This window comes from Gracilinanus agilis, chromosome 1, assembly GCF_016433145.1.
Source record: "Gracilinanus agilis isolate LMUSP501 chromosome 1, AgileGrace, whole genome shotgun sequence".
In the NCBI taxonomy this organism is placed as follows: domain Eukaryota; kingdom Metazoa; phylum Chordata; class Mammalia; order Didelphimorphia; family Didelphidae; genus Gracilinanus; species Gracilinanus agilis.
The window spans coordinates 178,188,471-178,207,240 of record NC_058130.1 but is presented as its reverse complement, the minus strand read 5'-3'; the positions used below and the strand labels follow the sequence as shown (position 1 = coordinate 178,207,240).

Sequence of the window (18,770 nt, the reverse complement as noted above, 5' to 3'; positions counted from 1 at the left end):
ACTTCAGTGAAATCAACCTCCCAAGATTGGCAGGGCCGCTCGCCTCTTATTCGATGTCCTTGATGTTTATTGGGTTTCCCTGACCACATTAGTTGGCAAGCCCGGCAAGCAGCTACAAGTTGTTTTAAGTAGGTTCCCTGGCCTGGGAACTTTAGTTGTCCCTTATCAAGAAGCTGGGCAAGTTTCTTTTCCCCCAGATGAGAAAGATGATGTAAATGAGCACAGAGCAGCTGTCCCAGGGCCTTGGGGAGGATTCTGTTGCCTTCTGGGTCCCTGTTCCACAGACCATCTTTAATCCCTCAATGCTATGTCACCCAGTCTAGGTCTTGTTTCAAGTATTGGGGATCCCCAGATGGAGGGGGTGGTATGATCATGGCCAGGGTAAGTAAGGGTGCATGGAAGGCAGCTTCTTGTGAAGCCTGGTCAGCAGCTCGATTTCCCCGTGCCTCCAAAGAGTCCCCTTTTTGGTGGCCAGGGACGTGGACCACAGCTACTGCCTTGGGTCGCCAGACTGCAGAAAGGAGAGCTTGGATTTCTTCTAGGTATTTAACCTCCTTACCTCCTGCGGTGAGAAATCCTCTTTCCCTGTAGATAGGTGCGTGGACATGCAAGGTAGCAAAGGCATACCGGCTATCTGTGTACACCCTCAGTCGCTTCCCTTCAGCTTTTTCAGGGCAGTTTGTAGGGTAACCAACTCTGCTCTCTGGGCCAAGGTTCCTTCGGGGAGTGCTGCTGCCCAAATGAGGTTTCCCGATGCATCCACCACTGCTGCCCCTGCCCGTCGTTTCCCGTCCTGGATGAGGCTACTCCCATCCATAAACCAGACTAGTTCTGCATTGAGGAGTGGGGTTTCCTTGAGATCTGGTCGGGCCATCACTGTTTCAGCTAGGATCTCCTGGCAATCATGTAGGGGTTGGTCTGGTGGGGGGTCAGGTAGCAGGGTTGCAGGGTTCAGGGTGGATGTTACATGGAAGGAGATTCAGGAGGCATTTAACAACAAGCCCTGATAGTGAGTGAGGCGGGCGTTAGAAATCCATCAACTAGGTGGTTGTTTAAGGATGCCCTCAACGGCGTGAGGAGTGGTTATTCAAAGGGCCTGCCCGTACATGAGCTTGTTGGCATCTCGGACTAATAAGGCCACAGCAGCTATGATGCGCAGGCAGGGGGGCCACCCCAATGCCACAGGGTCTAGTCTTTTGGACAGATAGGCTACTGGCCTGTCCCAAGGCCCTAGTCTTTGGGTCAGCACCCCCTTAGCTACTCCCTTCTTTTCATCCACAAATAGCTGAAAGGGCTTCTCAGGGTCTGGTAGGGCTAGGGCAGGGGCGGTTAGCATGGCCTGTTTGAGTCTCTGAAAGGCATTGTCCATAGCAGGTGACCAAGCCCAGTCCGCCTTTTCTCTAGAGCCCTCATATAGAGGCCAGGAAATCTCTGCAAACCTGGGGATCCAGAGGCAGCAATACCCCACTGACCCTAGGAATTCCCGCACCTGCCTGTCTTTAATGGCCTGGGTCAGCCACCATTGCCCCCCTCGGAGCTTATATCCTAGGTAGGTGAACTCCCGCTGGGCTATACAGGCCTTCTTAGCACTCAACCTATAACTGAGGCGGCCTAAAGTCTCTAGTAGGCCCTGGGTAGCGGTTTCACAAGCCACTTGGATGGGTGCAGCAAGTAAGAGGTCATCTACATATTGGAGGAAGGTAACGAGGGAGTAACTCTGGCGAAACTCCTGTGAGTTGGAGGCAAGGGCCTCGTTGAAGATTTTTTTTGTATCCCTGGGGCAACCGAGTCCACGTTATTTGGCCTGTTGTTTGTGCCAGTTCATCATGCCACTCAAAGGCTAACAAGGGCTGGCTAATGGGGGCTAATGGCAAGGTGAAGAAGGCATCCTTTAAATTGAGGGTGGTGTACCAGCTGAGGTCGGGTGGTAGTGAGCTTAACAGGGTGTATGGGTTAGGCACAGTGGGGTGGATGTCCTCCACATGCACATTCACTTCCCTCAAATCTTGGACAGGGCGGAAGTCTCCAGGCTTGCGAACAGGTAGGAGGGGAGTGTTCCATGGGGACCGGCAGGGGACCAGAATACCTGCTTCCCGGAGCCAGGTGATGTGTAGGGCAATCCCCCTTCAGGCTTCCAAGGACATGGGATACTGCTTGACCCTTATTGGAGTTGCCCCCGGTTTAAGTGCCACAATGATGTGGGGTTGCTGAACCGCCAGACCCACACCTGAAATCTCGGCCCATACCTCAGGTACTTTGTCCATCCAGGGGCGGATGTGGTCAAGGACTTCCATCGGGGCTGGGTCCGCATGGAGATGATGCTCATCATGGAGTGAGAGTCAAAACATGTAGAGGTGACCCTTGATCATCTGTGACTGAGACCCCAGAATTTGAGAAATGGATGTGGACCCCTGCCTTGTGCAGGAGGTCCCATCCTAGGAGAGGGGCCGGGCAATCAGGGATGACGAGAAAGGAATGGGTGACTCGATGACGACCGAGGTCTACCTGGTGGCCAGTAGTCCAATTATATCTTTTGGTACCAGTGGCACCCTGTACCCAACTGGTTTTAGAAGAGACTGCCCCAACTGGTTTTGTTAAAACTGAAAACTGAGCACTTGTATCAACCATAAAGTTCATCGGTTTCCCCTCCACCTTCAGGGTTACTCAGGACTCTGGAAGGGGGTGAGAGTCCTGTCCTCTTCAATCCTCCTCCCCGTCATTGGCCCAGAGAACTTTAGGGCGTTGGTCATGGTGCAGGTGGCAGAGAGAGTTAGGATTGGGAGGTGCCCAGGAGTCTGCACCTGCAAGGCTAGGGTGAGGGATTTTGCTCTTGGGCCGCTCTGGACACTCCCGTTTCCAGTGGCCTTCCTTGTCACATTGGAAGCAACGTGAATGGCCCCCCCAACTACTGGGGAGTTCCTTCTGCAGTTGCTGGAACAGACCAGCCACTAGGATCTTAGCTAGGTCTTTCTGATTCTTTCTGTCCTGCCTGGCTTTATACTCCCGATCCTCTTGGTGCTGCCTGGTTTTGTACTCCTGCTCCTCCTGGTGCAGGCGCTCTGCCCTTTCCTCAGGAGTTTCTTGGGTGTTAAACACTCGCTCAGCCTCCTTGAGGAGGTCACTTATAGATTGCTCTCCCAGGTTCTCTATCTTTTGGAGCTTTCGGCGAATATCGGGGGCAGATTGGTTGACAAAGGAGAGTAGGACAGCTGCCCGGCTGGTTTCTGCTAGGGGGTCCATAGGAGTGTATAGGCGAAAGGCATCCTGGAGCCGCTCCAAGAAGGCAGCGGGGCTCTCATCAGACTGTTGGCTAACTAAATATACCTTAGCCAAATTAGTCGGCTTGCAAGTCGCAGCGCGGAGACCGGCCATGAGAACCTGGCGATAGACCCATAGGTATTCCCTACCTTCTTGTTGCTCAAAGTCCCAGGGGGGACAAGTGGAGGGAAAGGCCGCCTCTATGAGGTGGGGCTGGGTCGTGGGGAATCCATCTATCCCAGGAACATGTCTGAGAGCCTCGTGGAGGATTCATTCACGTTCCTCCATGGTGAAGAATACCTGTAACAACTGCTGACAATCATCCCAAGTGGGATGATGTGTGAACAAAACAGATTCCAATAGGGCAATGAGTTTTTGGGGTTCCTTAGAGAAAGGAGGGTTTTGAGATTTCCAATTGTAAAGGTCACTGGATTAAAATGGCCAGTATTGATAGCTATGGGGTCCCCCTTGGACCACAGGCCCCACCGTCCGGACTGGGAATACCAGAACTGGATCCCCTGTGGTTGGTTCAGGTGGTTCTGGGGTCCCCTGCTTGCTTTGGCTCCTGGTGCTAAGGGCTGGGGGAGGCACACCTCCAGATGCCCCTCCTGGCTGAGGCACCGCCCCTGCCATCTCTTCTAGCTGAGGGTACAGTGGGGCATATGGGGGTGGGAGAGGTGATGGAATCTCGGGGGGTTCAGGAGAGGATTCTTGAAAAACAGGGGGAATGGAGGACTTGGGCTTGGACCTGGGGGATGAGTCCTCAGTTTCCCCTCTTTTCGCACTGAGCGTAAGAGTCCTGACAGTCCCCCCTGCTGGCTGGGTGTCTGTTGGTGGGGAATCCCGATCAGTCTGAACAAAATCCCAGAGCCAAGGAGGTGGATCAAGGACCAGATCTTGCCAGGTCAAGATGTAGGGGACCTGGTCTAGGTGTCCCTGAGGCCCAGGATCAAGGACCTTAGCTTTAATTTTTGAAATGACCCCTAAGTTGTGTGTGCCATCCCGCGGCCACCCGAGCCCAAATGAGGGCCACTCAGAGTTACAAAATGTGATCAGTTTCCCTTTCTTTACAGAGACAGACAGATTGTGGGCCCGGGCCTTAAAGTCCGGGAAATTGATAACCATAAGAGAAAGAGGGGTAGACTTGCTTTGGCCCATTGTGGCTTCCAAGAGAAAAGGCGAAAGGAGGCCACAAAAGACAAGAGACAACAAAAAAGCAACAAAAGAGATCTGTAATGGGGAAGACAACCAAGACAAATACAAGACAAACGTGTGCACGCTCACACTCACTTGCCTGGGGGAGCCCAGACCAATCCTGAACAATTGATGTGGGAATTGTGCCAATTGATCTGGGGACTGGACCTTGGTCCTCTCTCTCCTCCCAACCTCCAGTGCGTCCACTGGTACTTTCCTCGGGAACCCCAAAAACCTCCCGACTTGGGGATTCGAACCCCAAGAAAATCCGGGGTCCTTAAATCACCTGGATGGACCACAAAGACAGGACTCGAACCTTTTGCTTTGTGGTGCTGTGAGGCCTCAAACCTCGCCAGTTCCAAAAGTAATTCCAAGGGAGTAGGGAGGTTCAATGGTCTACGTGGCCTGTCAGTCACACTCAGCACTTGCTCCTGGGGTTTCCAACCTTTGCCCTTGCGGGTCAAAAGGAACTGCATAGTCCCCCAGTCCTCGATCAGAAACAGGTAGAAGGGGTGCCCTTGTTAGGTAAGCTTGGCTTAGGTTCCTCCGTATAATCCCCGGAGCAGTGGGGCAAGCCAAACCACTTAGCTATATGCTTACCAAGGCACCACCTTCCCCATCAGTTCAATCACACAGTCACACGCTAGGGCACCACCTCCTCACACAATGTACTGACACACAGCACCAGCTGCCAGGGGCAGCCACAATTACAATCACTTCCCAACTCTTCCGGCCTGTCCTCTCACTAGATCTAGAAACCGCAGAATTTGGTTGGACCACACTCAGAAACAGGTGAGGCGATTAACGGAATCCCCGAAATTGGGCTTGCCCGGGCTTGATAATAGGTAGTGCTGTATAATCCACAGGCACGGTAATCTCGACCACTTAATCATATGCCCTAAGCTGTACCTCGTCCTCCCATAAAGGTGCACACACACACAACACACTCACACACTCACACACTCACCACATACACAGGCCACCCAGTGCCAGATCTCCTTACCCCTTGGCTCTTCTGGCAGTGGATCCTCTCCTGGCCACGAGGGACGACGAGCCCCCAAATGTTGGACCCAAATTCTGGAGTCCTTCCCAAGTTCGGTCGTGGCAGGAAACACACTGACAATGCAATAAGCAAGAAGAGGCCCGTTTATTTGCTAGCCACAGCTAGGGTCAGTAAGCAGAAAGCCTTCCACAGTTACTGACCCCGTGGTTTCTTCAGGCAAGGGTTTATATAGGAATATTGGGGAGGGGGTTTGGAACAGACGTCATCAAGGAAAGGTATTAGGAAACATCTGGAAATCATCAAAAAAGGGGTTCAGGGATAGGGAATCAGGAAGTATCTGGTTGCCATCCATCAAGGGGGGACAGGGTCAGGGGGTCAGGAGCCATTCATCAAGGGGGTACAGGGTCAGGGGTCAGGAAGCATCTGGCAACCATCCATCAAGGGGAGTCAGGGTCAGGGGTCAGGAAACATCTGGCAACCATCCATCAAGGGGAGATAAGGAAGACAGTTATGTTTTGGGAACTATTTGGCCTGGAGGTTAATTTTAGGCCTGTCAGGGGGAAGGTAAGAAAGATATTTATGTGCTGGGAAACATTTGAGGCTGGGGGTTTCAGGAGACTGAACAAGGTGGGGGCCAGGAAGCAGCTTACTGAACAGGCTAGAAATAGTTGATTTTTAAATCCAACAGTCCTAGGATAGAAGGGTCTTAGTTCTTACACTGGACTCTGTCTCCTAATCAGTCTGTCCATAACTTTTTTTTAAAAACCCTTACCTTCTATCTTAGAAACAACTCTAAGACAGAAGGGCAAGGGCTGGGTAAATAGGGTTAAGTGACTTGCCTAGGGTCACACAGCTAGGAAGAGTCTGAAGGCAGATTTTAACCCCATTTCTTCTGATTCCATGCCAGGTGCTTTATCCACTGTGCATTTAGCTGCTCCTGACAAGCATTTTTAAAGCATTTTCTTTGTGACAAGGACTGTTTGAAATACAAAGAAAGGGGGAAAAAATCCAACTTGTCCTTCCCCTCAAGGAGTCTACACAAAGAGTAGCACCCCCATTCCATTAAAAAGACTCTACTATGAAAAGAAAGGATTATGATGTTACTTGAAAACACAATTTCCATACCTGTTAAAAATACCACCCAACAAAGGGACTTAAAAAAATTAGAGTGATTATAGGACAATCTACCCTGACTTTCTGAGCCCAGCATTAAGGTGAGAATTATGTTCAGATGTTTGTTTAGAAAGACGTAAATATAGGAATCTATCTACCAAAACAAACACAGGAATTATACAAAAACAACTACAAAACACTTTCCAAACAATTAAAACTAGATCTAAACAATTGGAGAAACATTGTTTGCTCATGGGTAGGACGAGCCAACATAATAAAAATGACCATTCAGGGGCAGCTGGGTAGCTCAGTGGATTGAGAGCCGGGCCTAGAGATGGGAGGTCTTAGGTTCAAATCTAGCCTCAGACACTTCCCAGCTGTGTGACCCTGGGCAAGTCACTTGACCCCCATTGCCTACCCTTACCACTCTTCCACCAAGGAGCCAAACCACAGAAGTTAAGGGTTAAAAAAAATGACCATTCTACCCAAATTAATTTACCTATTTAGCGCCATACCTATCAAACTACCAAAAAACTTTTTCACTGAATTAGGAAAAACTATAACAAAGTTCATTTGGAATAACAACAGATCAAGAATATAAAGGGAAATAATGAAAAAAAAAAGTAAAGGAATGGGGCCTAGCAGTACCAGATATTAAACTATACTATAAAGCAGCAGTCATCAAAACAGTATGGTACTGGCTAAGAGATAGAAGGGAAGATCAGTGGAATAGACTTGGGGTGAGTGACGTCAGCAAGACAGTGTATGATAAACCCAAAGAGCCCAATTTTTGGGACAAAAATCCACTATTTGACAAAAACTGCTGGGAAATTTGGAAAACAATATGGGAGAGATTAGGTTTAGATCAACATCTCACACCCTACACCAAGATAAATTCAGAATGGGTGAATGACTTGAATATAAAGAAGGAAACTATAAATAAGTTAAGCGAACAGAGAATAGTATACTTGTCAGATCTCTAGGAAAGGAAAGATTTTAAAACCAAGCAAGAGTTAGAGAAAACTACAAAATGTAAAATGAATTATTTTGATTATATAAAACTAAAAAGCCTTTGTACAAACCAAAACAATGTAGCCAAGATCAGAAGGGAAACAATGAACTGGGAAAAAATCTTTATAACAAAAAACTCTGACAAGGGTCTAATTACTCAAATATACAAGGAGTTAAATCAATTGTATAAAAAATCAAGCCATTCCCCAATTGATAAATGGGCAAGAGAAATGAATAGGCAATTTTCAGGTAAAGAAATCAAAACTATCAATGAGAAAGTGTTCTAAATCTCTAATAATTAGAGAAATGCAAATCAAAACAACTCTGAGGTATCACCTCACACCTAACAGATTGGCTAAAATGAAAGAAGGGGAGAGTAATGAATGTTGGAGGGGATGTGGCCAAATTGGAACATTAATGCATTGCTGGTGGAGTTGTGAACTGATCCAACCATTCTGGCTGGCAATTTGGAACTATGCTCAAAGGTCTATAAAAGAATGCCTGCCCTTTGATCCAGCCATACCATTGTTGGGATTGTACCCCAAAGAGATACTAGATAAACAGACTTGCATGAAAATATTTATAGCTGTGCTTTTTGTGGTGGCAAAAAACTGGAAAATGAGGGCATGCCCTTCAATTGGGGAATGGCTGAACAAATTGTAGTATATGCTGGTGATGGAATACTATTGTGCTCAAAGGAATAATAAACTGGAGGAATTCCATGTGAACTGGAATGACCTCCAGGAATTGATACAGAGTGAAAGGAGCAGAGCCAGAAGAACATTGTACACAGAGACTGATATACAGTGGTAAAATAGAATGTAATGGACTTCTGTACTAGCAGCAATGCAATGACCCAGGACAGTTCTGAGGGACTTGTGGTAAAAAACGCTACCCACATTCAGAGGAAGAACTATAGGAGAGGAAACACAGAAGAAAATCAACTGCTTGAATACATGGGTTGAGGCGAACATGATCGGGGATGTAGACTTGAAACTACCACACCAATGCAACTATCAACAATTTGGAGATAGGTCTTGATTAATGACACATGTTAAAACCAGTGGAAATGCATATCAGCCAGGGGAAGGGGGAGGTCGGGGGGTGAAGGGGAAAGTGGGAGCATGAATCATGTAACCATGTTAACTTTTCTAAAATACAAATATTAATAAATGTTTAAAAAAAAAAAGAAAGAAAGAAGTAAATAGGGAAATAGTAGGTCAGCAATAATTATACTATTGCCCTTATGCAAATGAATAAAAACAGTTTCTTCCAGTTTCTGTTTCCCTGATTATACTGGTCTAGGCCAAATGGATTAAATGTGTGACTGAATCTCCAAGATTGGAAATATTCCAGGTCATCCTCTGTCTACTACCTTTGTCTTGTTTTGTTGTTGTTTTGTTGTTTTTGTTTTTGTTTTTCATTAGAAAGAATGAATACCTCCAAGGATGGGGTACCTTTGTTAAGCCAGCACCTTTCCTTTGGCCTAACTCATGATTTTCCCTATCACAAATGCTTCTGTTCTCAGTGTTGAACATATAACTCTCATGGTGAATAATGGTGGCTGGAGTTTGGTGCAGAATGCCATGGGCTCAATTTCTTAGCTGACTAGTCATTTTGTGCACCAGAGAAATCTGCTCTTCAGTTCTAAACAGCAGCCTCTGGTGGCAAAGTAACCAGCCAGCTAGGAAATTAAACTAACACACAAATTAAGTAACTTAACCAAGGTCATACACCTAGTAAATATTCAAGGTGAGGCCCCATTACCAGAGTTCTTGGTTCTAAGTTGGCCTTTTCATTGGTAAAATAAAATAATAAAAATGCATATTCAGGTGTAAAACCTCTGTAAGGAATTAAATTTAGGGTTTGACTAAATATGTGAGAATTCTAAAATAACATGGTGGTTGCCGATTTAAAATATTATAGCTCAAGTCAAAATGATTTTTAATAGCTTTTATTTACAAAGGGGTAGAAAGAGTGAAAGAGAAATACAAAAAGAGGGAAGAGAAGATGTCTACCTTATCATAATAAATATTGCTCTGCTGCTTGGCTGAGCCTGGCAGGGCTTGTTAACCATTGACCAGAGGACCACGAGTTCTACCCACACAGCATCCTCCAAGAAGGGAAGGCCTCTTTGAAACTAATCTCTCTCCAGACACCAGGAAAGGAAGGCCAGCTACTCACTCACCTAAGAGGCAGCCCAAGTTTCAAGTTACCTCCAAGAGGCAGGTCACCAGTTGAAGATGACTACTGAAGAAGATCAGGACTTTTATAGTCCTTTTTGTCCCTTGCCCTCTTCACAGGGGCCAATCACAGCATCCAAATTGCCTAGCACTGCCCATGGGGGTAGTGTCTGTGGGACCCACCTCTCATCCACAAGTTTCTGATTGATTGGGTTAAAAGGGTGGAGCTCTCCAAGTACTGACTTGTGAATTCTCCAAGTAAGTGACTTGTGAATTTTCTTACTTGATGGCTTACAAAGTGTTAAGTAGGAGTGTTTTCAGTTTGGGCTGATCAATTTAAAAGTTGCTGATGCTAGACAAAGAAAGTGTGATTCATACTCTCTAGCATCATTTACATATATACACATATATATGTACATGTGTAACACATATATCTGCAATATATATGTATATGTGCGGGAGTCCAGCTCCCACAGGATTCAGGTGTCCCTTAGAGGAGAACGGCGTTGGCAAAAGAAGAAAGAAAATGAGAAACAGTTAACGTTTTAACCTGCTGCCAGGCAAAGCAGGAAGACTGCTCTGTTTGGCTCAGAGTGATTTTATTTTTAAACACTTATTGGCTACACACATTTTTGGCAGGTAGTTTCATTTTCAATATACATCTTTCCTTGTAGATAATAGAATGTCATACATTAACTTTTACCAAATTATAAAGTTGTTTGACTGACAGTCTATAATTATCCTACATTCTTTAATTCAAACAAAGGATGCAAAGCTTTGCAGAAAATGTTTGTGTTCTTTATCACAGGGGTAACTGAGCCTGAGATTATTTCTCTACCCATCTGTGAGGTACAAGGCATGTGTTTCAGCTAAGAATAATGATTTATTTCAAATTACTAATTAAACTAAGGATAGTTATTCTTTACTCTATTCAATTACATAATTAATCAATAGTTATTCATTACACTAATCAATTACACAATTAATCATACTTCAAAAGATAAGATTACCATAACCCAGTCCAAATATTATTCCAATAACAGCCTTTCATTTTTCAATATTTTTCAGAGGTAAGTTTGATATGTTCTCTGGGCCATGGGGTTAATAAAACAGTCCAGTGTAATGGTACATATTAGCCTTCTCTTGGAAGGCAACTTTTCTATATTTCATCCATTGTCCTCCCTATTTTAGCATTCCGACTCAGGGATCAGGGGAGGTTTGGAAACAGTCCTGGCCTGCTATTATGCAAGCTCCTGTACATGGAGTGAAAAATCCAAGTACAGTTTTGTTGGGGTTTTAAAATCTTATAAAGTGACTTTTAGGGGAATTTCTGTGTCATTACATGTAAGGGTGGGACTCTAGTAACAGCCTTCAGCTGTTTTTCTGTATTTCCTTGGGGTTAAGTAAGGCTATTGATCATTATAATTCCAATAATAAAGTGTATTAGTAAGAGAGGGGTCACACTGGGGAATCTGAGTGGGTATTTCCATCCTTCCTGAGGCTGCCATGCAATCCTCAAGTTCCACCTGTGACCATGTCAGACAGCATGGATTTGATGGCTCCTGACATATATGTACACATATGAATATATATGTTGTAGTGCACAAAATACTAATAACAGGGACACTAAGGCATCTTTCTCCAAGCAAGGTAAGTTTTATTAACAGTGATTAGACTGGCTCCCCCTCCACCACTTCACCACCAAACCCCACTCCTGGTGAGAAGGGAAAAAGACCCTTTCCGGAGGCTAAGGAAGGGGGTTCTGGGTGGCTGGGAAAGATGGGTTGGCCTTCAAGTGTGGATGATCATGCCCTTCTGGTTGCTTTATGGGCCTCAATTGACTCGAGTAATGGTGGCTAGACAATGGGAACTTCTCTGTTCAGGAACTCCTGGTTAGCCATCCTGGGGTGGGGGGGAATTAACCACCTCTAAAGCTACAAGGAGGGACAAAAGCAGAAGAACTGTCCCTTAGGCAGCAGTTCAGACTGAACTGGTTAAGGTTACAGGAAACAGAGCACAGGTCCCATGTTAGACTGGCTAGCAGGCAAATATGGGGGAAATGGGGAGGCTGGGGCAGGGGGCACACAGACACGCACCATGAGTGAAGAGCACATCCTTCCCTCTCAAACATACCTTTCGGCCCACATTGACTGGGAGATGCCTCCTTTTTGAGCTTCCCTGAGAAATGGGGCTTCGACAAAATGGCGAATAGGGTTGATTGTCGAGTAGAGTTAATGAGTAAATGAGACAGCATAATTCTAATTTCCTTACTGTGTGTATATGATACACATATATGTGTATGTAGCTGTCTTGTAGGTTTCTGTGACCACCAAGAGGCTATTCTGACAGCTTTGAGCCTCTTCTCCTCCCTGCTCCATTCAGCTAGGATGGCAGAGTGGAAGCAGCATTGACTTTGGAGTCTGAAGGCCAAGGTCCAAACCTTGCCTTTGGTTTTTATGACTTGTGTGATCTTAGGCAAGTCCCTGAACTTCTCTGGGCCTCAGTTTCCTCATCATAAAAATGAAAGTTTGGTCTAGGTCAGTGATGGGCAAACTATAGCCCACGGGTCAGACGCGGCCCCCTGAAATGTTCTGTCCTGCCACAGGACATTATTCCTAATCTGACGAATACAATGAGTAGGATACAATACAATGAAACTTGGAAAGAGTTGCCTTAGAAACAGACTGACAGATGAGCATTTCCTTTCCTTTGACCCCCTCTTTAAAAAGTTTGCCCATCACTGGCCTAGGTCAATGATGGTGAACCTTTAAGAGATCACATGCTGTGCCCCACCCTGAGAGAGTGATTGCCTTACTGTCCCCCTCCCCCCACCTTCCCTCAGACAGGAAAGGGAGGAAGTGCTCCCATTGGGCTGTTGGTCAGAGGGACAGGTGAAGCAAGAAGGGTCCTCACTGTTAGAGTTAGGATTAGAAACAAATTTAGGGTTAGGGAGGGGAGTGGCCTGAATGCTCTGCTCCCCTCCAGCTTTGCTGTCTGTGAGCCACACCCTTACCCCAGATAGGGGAAGGAGGAAGCACTCCCATTGGCTGCTGGGCAGAGGCGCAGGTCATGTGAGGAATGTCCTCAGGCCAGTAGAAAGGGGGAAGGGAGCAGCTCCGCTGAGTCCCTCTGCCTTTCTAGAAATCAGATCTGATGGGCGACCACAGGCAGGCCCACAGAGAGCTCTCTGTGTGCCCTTTCTGGCATGCGTGCCATAGGTTCACCATCACAGGTCTGGGTAGCTTATGCAGTTCCTTTTAGCTCTTTACCTATGGCCTATAGTCCTTAGACATACCCAGGGGCAAGCAGGAGATGTGTCAGATAAAGCCTAGGGCCTGGAGTTGAAATCTGGCCTGAGACCTTCTAATTGTATGACCCTGGGCAAGTCCCTTAATCCTGTTTAGTCTCAGTTTCCTCCTCTGTAAAATGAGCTGGAAAAGGAAATGACAAACCACTCCAGTATCTCAGCAAAGAAAACCTCAAATGAGGTCCCAAAGTGTTAGAAAGAACAGAAATGACTGTTATCCTGAATAAAACAGTACTATGAAAGTAGGAACCATAATAGGTCTTTCATTGGAGCAGGGAGATTATAGTCTGAGCTATAGCACTGGGCTATCTAATGAGAAACTGAAGAATTTCAATAATATTTTGGAGGGGGGGGTGGGCAACAGCCAGGTTACATAAATTCACAGAAGTGTAGGCAAGATACAATAGCGAGAGGCTAGGGCACTTGGGAATGGGCTTCTTGCTCTTTAGATTTGATTCCTCCCTTTTTTTTTTTTTTTTTTTTTAATAACCCTCACCTTCCACTTTAGAATCAATACTGTGGGGCCTCCCCAACTACTGTGCCTCACTGGGCAGGGTCTCAGTGTATCTTTAATCAAAGAAAAAATTTAGCCTGTATGTGCTGCCTTATCTACTGGAAGAATGGTAGATGACAAAGATGTGTTTTGGGATGTGTGGTTTGGACGAATACTAACCTGTTTTATACTCTATCAGGATGAAATAACTGAAAGAGAAGCAAACCTTATTATTTGTTTTTACCAAGAGTAAGTTACTTGATGTTGGTTACTGACAAAGTGAAAAAGCACTTTTAGAAGGTTATGAGACAAGAAGACATCAGTGAGATATGGTTTGAATATGAAGGCACACCACTGAAATGGCATTATCCAATTGGTTTGCTGTTTGATCTTCTTGCATCAATTGCAGCTCTTCCTTGAAGTGGGACACTTCATAAAGTGAGAGGGGGAAAAATTTATATATATATATATCACAAACACAGGTGTGTGTGGTTAGTGATAAGCGAGTAGCACTCAGGTCACTTAGGGGCTATTTACTTTTCACATGTACCTAATCACTTACCCATAGTTAGCTATGTGTTACCTTGCATTCCATCCTGACCTATTTGTTTGTCCTGATGTCCTTTGTTTCCTGGCCATAGGATAACTGCATTCTGGCCTACCATCTGCATAAGTTGCTTGACCTCCTGGAGGGACTAGATCAGTTTCCTAAATAATGCAGGGATGGATTAATCTACTTCAATTCTACTTTATCCTCTAACCTACTTCACTTATTCAGACTACTTCATCCTTGGAACATCACAGTACATTTTAAGAGTTTTCCAGAGAAAGACAGTCTGCATTGTCCTTCTAAGGATACCACTGAAGCCCATTTTATGTCTTGTATAAAAGAAGCTCATGCTTTAAAGCATAAAAGTCAAGTCATCAATGAAATGCAGAAAAAGGATCATAAACAACTCTGGATGGGGTTACAAAATGATAAATTTGACCAGTTTGGGGCCATTAATCAGAAACTCATGGAATATCCTGCAGAAGATAATGGATTTCAATACATACCTTTTAGAATATATCAGGCAACAACTGAATGACCTTTCATTCAGAAGTTACTTTGACCAGTTGCTGCAGATGTACAATTGCATACACTAGGAGATCTCTTAAAAGAAGTTTGTCCTGCAATTACTCCTGAAGACGGGATAAAGAAGAATCAAATTATGATTCATGGAATTGAGCCAATGTTGGAGACACCTTTGCAGTGTGTGTCATTTAAAATCACTTGGGATACTTGGAACTACATTTCCCGTGATCCCTAATGTGTTTCCTGTTTTGGATTACGTATTCAAGGTGAGGGACAGTTTTTAAAATAGGGGGAAGTGATGTGGAACTGCCTCTCTTTAGCTACCTGAGCGCGCAAAGAGAGGAAGGTAAATGACTGAGGCGAGATTTGAATAGGTTTCTTACAGGCGCGTGGTCAATTTATCTCTATCAGCATGGCTTTTATTAAAATACTATTCTTCCTTTTGATCTCAGCCCTCATCATTTTTAATTATAACAGTTTGGCAAACCAGAAGGTTGAAATTCGAACTCTCAATTTTCCAGATAGCCTAAAGAGAGCCATGCCTGTTTTTTGACCATCTTGCTCAGCCTTTTTGGGCAATTTTTTAAAAAAGGAAAGTGGCTTTCCTCGCCATGATTTTGCTAAAAGCAACAGCTTGTTTTTGCCTCAGGCAGGACTCAGCCAGCCAGTCCAGCCAAAACTACCTTGGGAGGTCAGGCCAGCCGATTCTGGCTTTTGGCTTTAAAACCAAAATGCTGGTGCCCTGCCGGTGCCTGTGATCTTTGCTGATTTAACTGCTGCCTCATATCCCTGCCGGGCCTGCCGGGACAGACCACTGCCTCACGTTCCTGCCTACTCTGATCTCTGCCGCTTTTGCTGACTCACTGGAGCAGACCACTTCTTTGATCCTGCCACTGGTGCTGCTGGAGTCCAGAATCCCGAGCCCCAACAGCAATGACCCCCCCTCTCCCCTCCCGCCCCCCCGGCTGCTGCTTTAACTGCCACCCAGTCCTGACTTGCCAAGATCTTCGGAAATTTCTTTGGCTGCTACTAAAGATTTGGTATTGTCCCCCCCCCTTGGTAATGGCCTGCATTCTAGCCCTCCACGTGTTTCTCTAAAGACCTAATTTAGGCATCCCCCACAAGCTCTCCACGTGGGTATTTTTTACAAAACTGACCTAAGCTTTTCTCTAGCCCCGAGCCCACGACCAGCACCCACGTGGACCTAGCATCTGAACCTTGAACTAGTGATTACTATCAGGCCGCATGGCCTATTTACCCCCATACCTGCTCAGAACTTTGAAATTAAAAAAAAAAATCCTTAAACTCAGCAGAACTCAATCAAAAGAACCTTAAATTGAACAAGGGGTGAACTTTTAAACCTCGGAACTGAATGAGTTTTATTTCTGTTTTAAAGAGACTGTATCTTACTGTATTTTGCTAATTAGCTTTGTAAATTAATCTTGATTATTCCGTTGATTTTCCTGTTGTACTGAATCATTTTAAGTTAATGAAGTTCGTGGCTGCTAGATTAATTCTGTTTATGATTTTATTGTAACTCCCAAATAATGAGAAAAATCTATTAGAACCAGTAGAAGAGGTTTTGACCAGTTTGTTATCTGATACTCATTATATTTCCTAATTTATTTCAGGTTTCATTTTTACTGTAATCAACAACAATACTATGTTCTCGTACCATTTGAAAGTTACACATTTTAAAGTTATGAATCACCTTAATTGTGTTCAACTTTGGAGAGTTTGGTGCCTGCCTTGAGATTTAAATTGTAATTTTATGAGAGATCTTTTAAAAATTTACTTTAGATGCTTAGTACCCTTCTGTATAAATGATAAGGTTTTATGTATTTATTTTAAAGAATTGTTGTCTTAAAGGATAAGCGTTATATATTTTATTGTGAAGAATTGTTGTCTTATATATATTTTTTATATTAGTCTATGTTTTAGCCTCTTTTATCAGAAGGGTCTAGAATTCTTGAGGATAATTTAGACCAGAAGGTTTTTTTTTTAATATCAGGTTTTTATATGGAAGCAGTAACAAAATTTGTTGAGAAACACTTAGCCAAGGTTTAAAAGTTGTAACAAGTATATGATTTTTTGAACATCATTGTTTATTGTTTTAAAATGTGTTATTAGAAATATGGTACTCTATTTGAATGTGCATTGTGAATCTGCTATTACACTCATAGAAAATCTCATTTTTGAGTAACAAAACCCTTCTAGTTCTAAGCTATATATATATATATATATATATATTTGATTTTTAAAACACTTTTTTTTTAATTAGAGCAATTGATTTTTCCTTTTTCTCATCTTGTACTGGAAGTACATATATAATCATTATTTATTTTTTTATTTTTTTATTTTGCAGCGATATAAGCTTCATGCGAACACCTAAAGAGCCTTGAGACTATGGGATTGTGATTTAATGCCTCTCTGATTCCAGGAGAAGTGCTGAGCCACATGGTTACAGAGACTTGATTGAGAATCTGCATGAATTGCAGGAGTTCTACGCCAATACTTGAAGAGCTTGAAAATTGGGGTTTGAGTCCTGGAGTCCCAGCCTTTTCTAAAACTTTAGAAGACATGGGTCACCTCAACTTAAATTCCTAGTGAAGCACCTAAGATTGGCTATCATTTAATGGCTCATTCCCTGAGAAGGTGCAGGGAAAAATTGGATCAAAGAAAGGCATTTCCCTTATTCCTCTCTCTATATATAGAGTAAATGGCAATTTTTCTGTAGTCCTGGCCCTAAATGGGTTATAGCAAACTGCTTAAATTGCTTTCATTGGGCTTTAAATCAAAGGCCTGTTTATTTCCCCTACATTTTTTGCACATTTTACATTTCATTCAAAAGTTAATTTTTTCTCTTTTTTTTTGAATTTTATTCTTTTTATTTTTTTTTATTATTTCTTTTGCCAATTGATTTCATGCACCCTCATGACTCACTTAGCCATGCATCCTTGGCTGACCTTTTCAGGGGAGTTATGTATCATTTAAAATTTTCCTCAGGGGGGTGTGTGTTAAGTTCTTATAATCATAATGTCTGAACTATAATCTATATTGCAAGTCAATTTTTACTCCTTTAGAAGTAACCTCAGGGGGGTAATGTTAATTCTCAAAAGAAAATGTATGTTTTGTAATCTATAATGTAAAGTTTAAATTCTTTGAAAGTAATTTCAGGATAAGGATTGTACCATCCCCCCAGAATCCCGATGACGAACCTGTTTAGTGGAGGCACCAAAAGATGCCTGAAGAGCCTTCACTGTATCATGAAGACCCAAATTTGAACTTTGGGGCGCAGTTGATCTGAACTATGGGGGTTGAACGAATTGAATGCATTTATTTTGAATGGACACTCTTATGCCAGTGGGGGACTGCCCCAAAATTGGCGTTTTTGTCAACGCGGCTAGCTTTTGTCCTCTTTTCTTTTGGTTTAAGATCCACTGAAAAAGACCAGTCTTGGGAGCAGCTGGGTAGCTCAGTGGAGTGAGAGTCAGGCCTAGAGACAGGAGGTCCTAGGTTCAAACCTGGCCTCAGCCACTTCCCAGCTGTGTGACCCTGGGCAAGTCACTTGACCCCCATTGCCCACCCTTACCAATCTTCCACCTATGAGACAATACACCGAAGTACAAGGGTTTAAAAAAAAAAGAAAGAAAGAAAAAAAAAAAGACCAGTCTTTTTCAACGGATCTCAGGGGGGTTATGTGTCATTTAAAATCACTTGGGATACTTGGAACTACATTTCCCGTGATCCCTAATGTGTTTCCTGTTTTGGATTACGTATTTAAGGTGAGGGACAGTTTTTAAAATAGGGGGAAGTGACTTGGAACTGCCTCTCTTTAGCTACCTGAGCATGCGAAGAGAGGAAGGTAAATGACTGAGGCGAGGTTTGAATAGGTTTCTTACAGGCGCGTGGTCAATTTATCTCTTATCAGCATGGCTTTTATTAAAATACTATTCTTCCTTTTGATCTCGGCCCTCATCATTTTTAATTATAACAAGTGGCTAAGTGAACAACTGAGCTACCCTGATAATTTTCTTCATAGTAGTAACCAATAAAGGAGAGACTCTATTCACCTAAAAAAGAATGAACATCACCCTTAAATTGGATCAACTGGAGCATGTCAACCTTTTCCT

The 18,770-nt window shown here is 44.0% G+C and overlaps 1 pseudogene; it reads left to right on the top strand.

Moving 5' to 3' along the window:
- The first annotated feature begins 13,689 nt into the window (after window positions 1-13,689).
- On the top strand, window positions 13,690-14,708 carry LOC123249331 (annotated as a pseudogene).
- The last annotated feature ends 4,062 nt before the right edge of the window (window positions 14,709-18,770 follow it).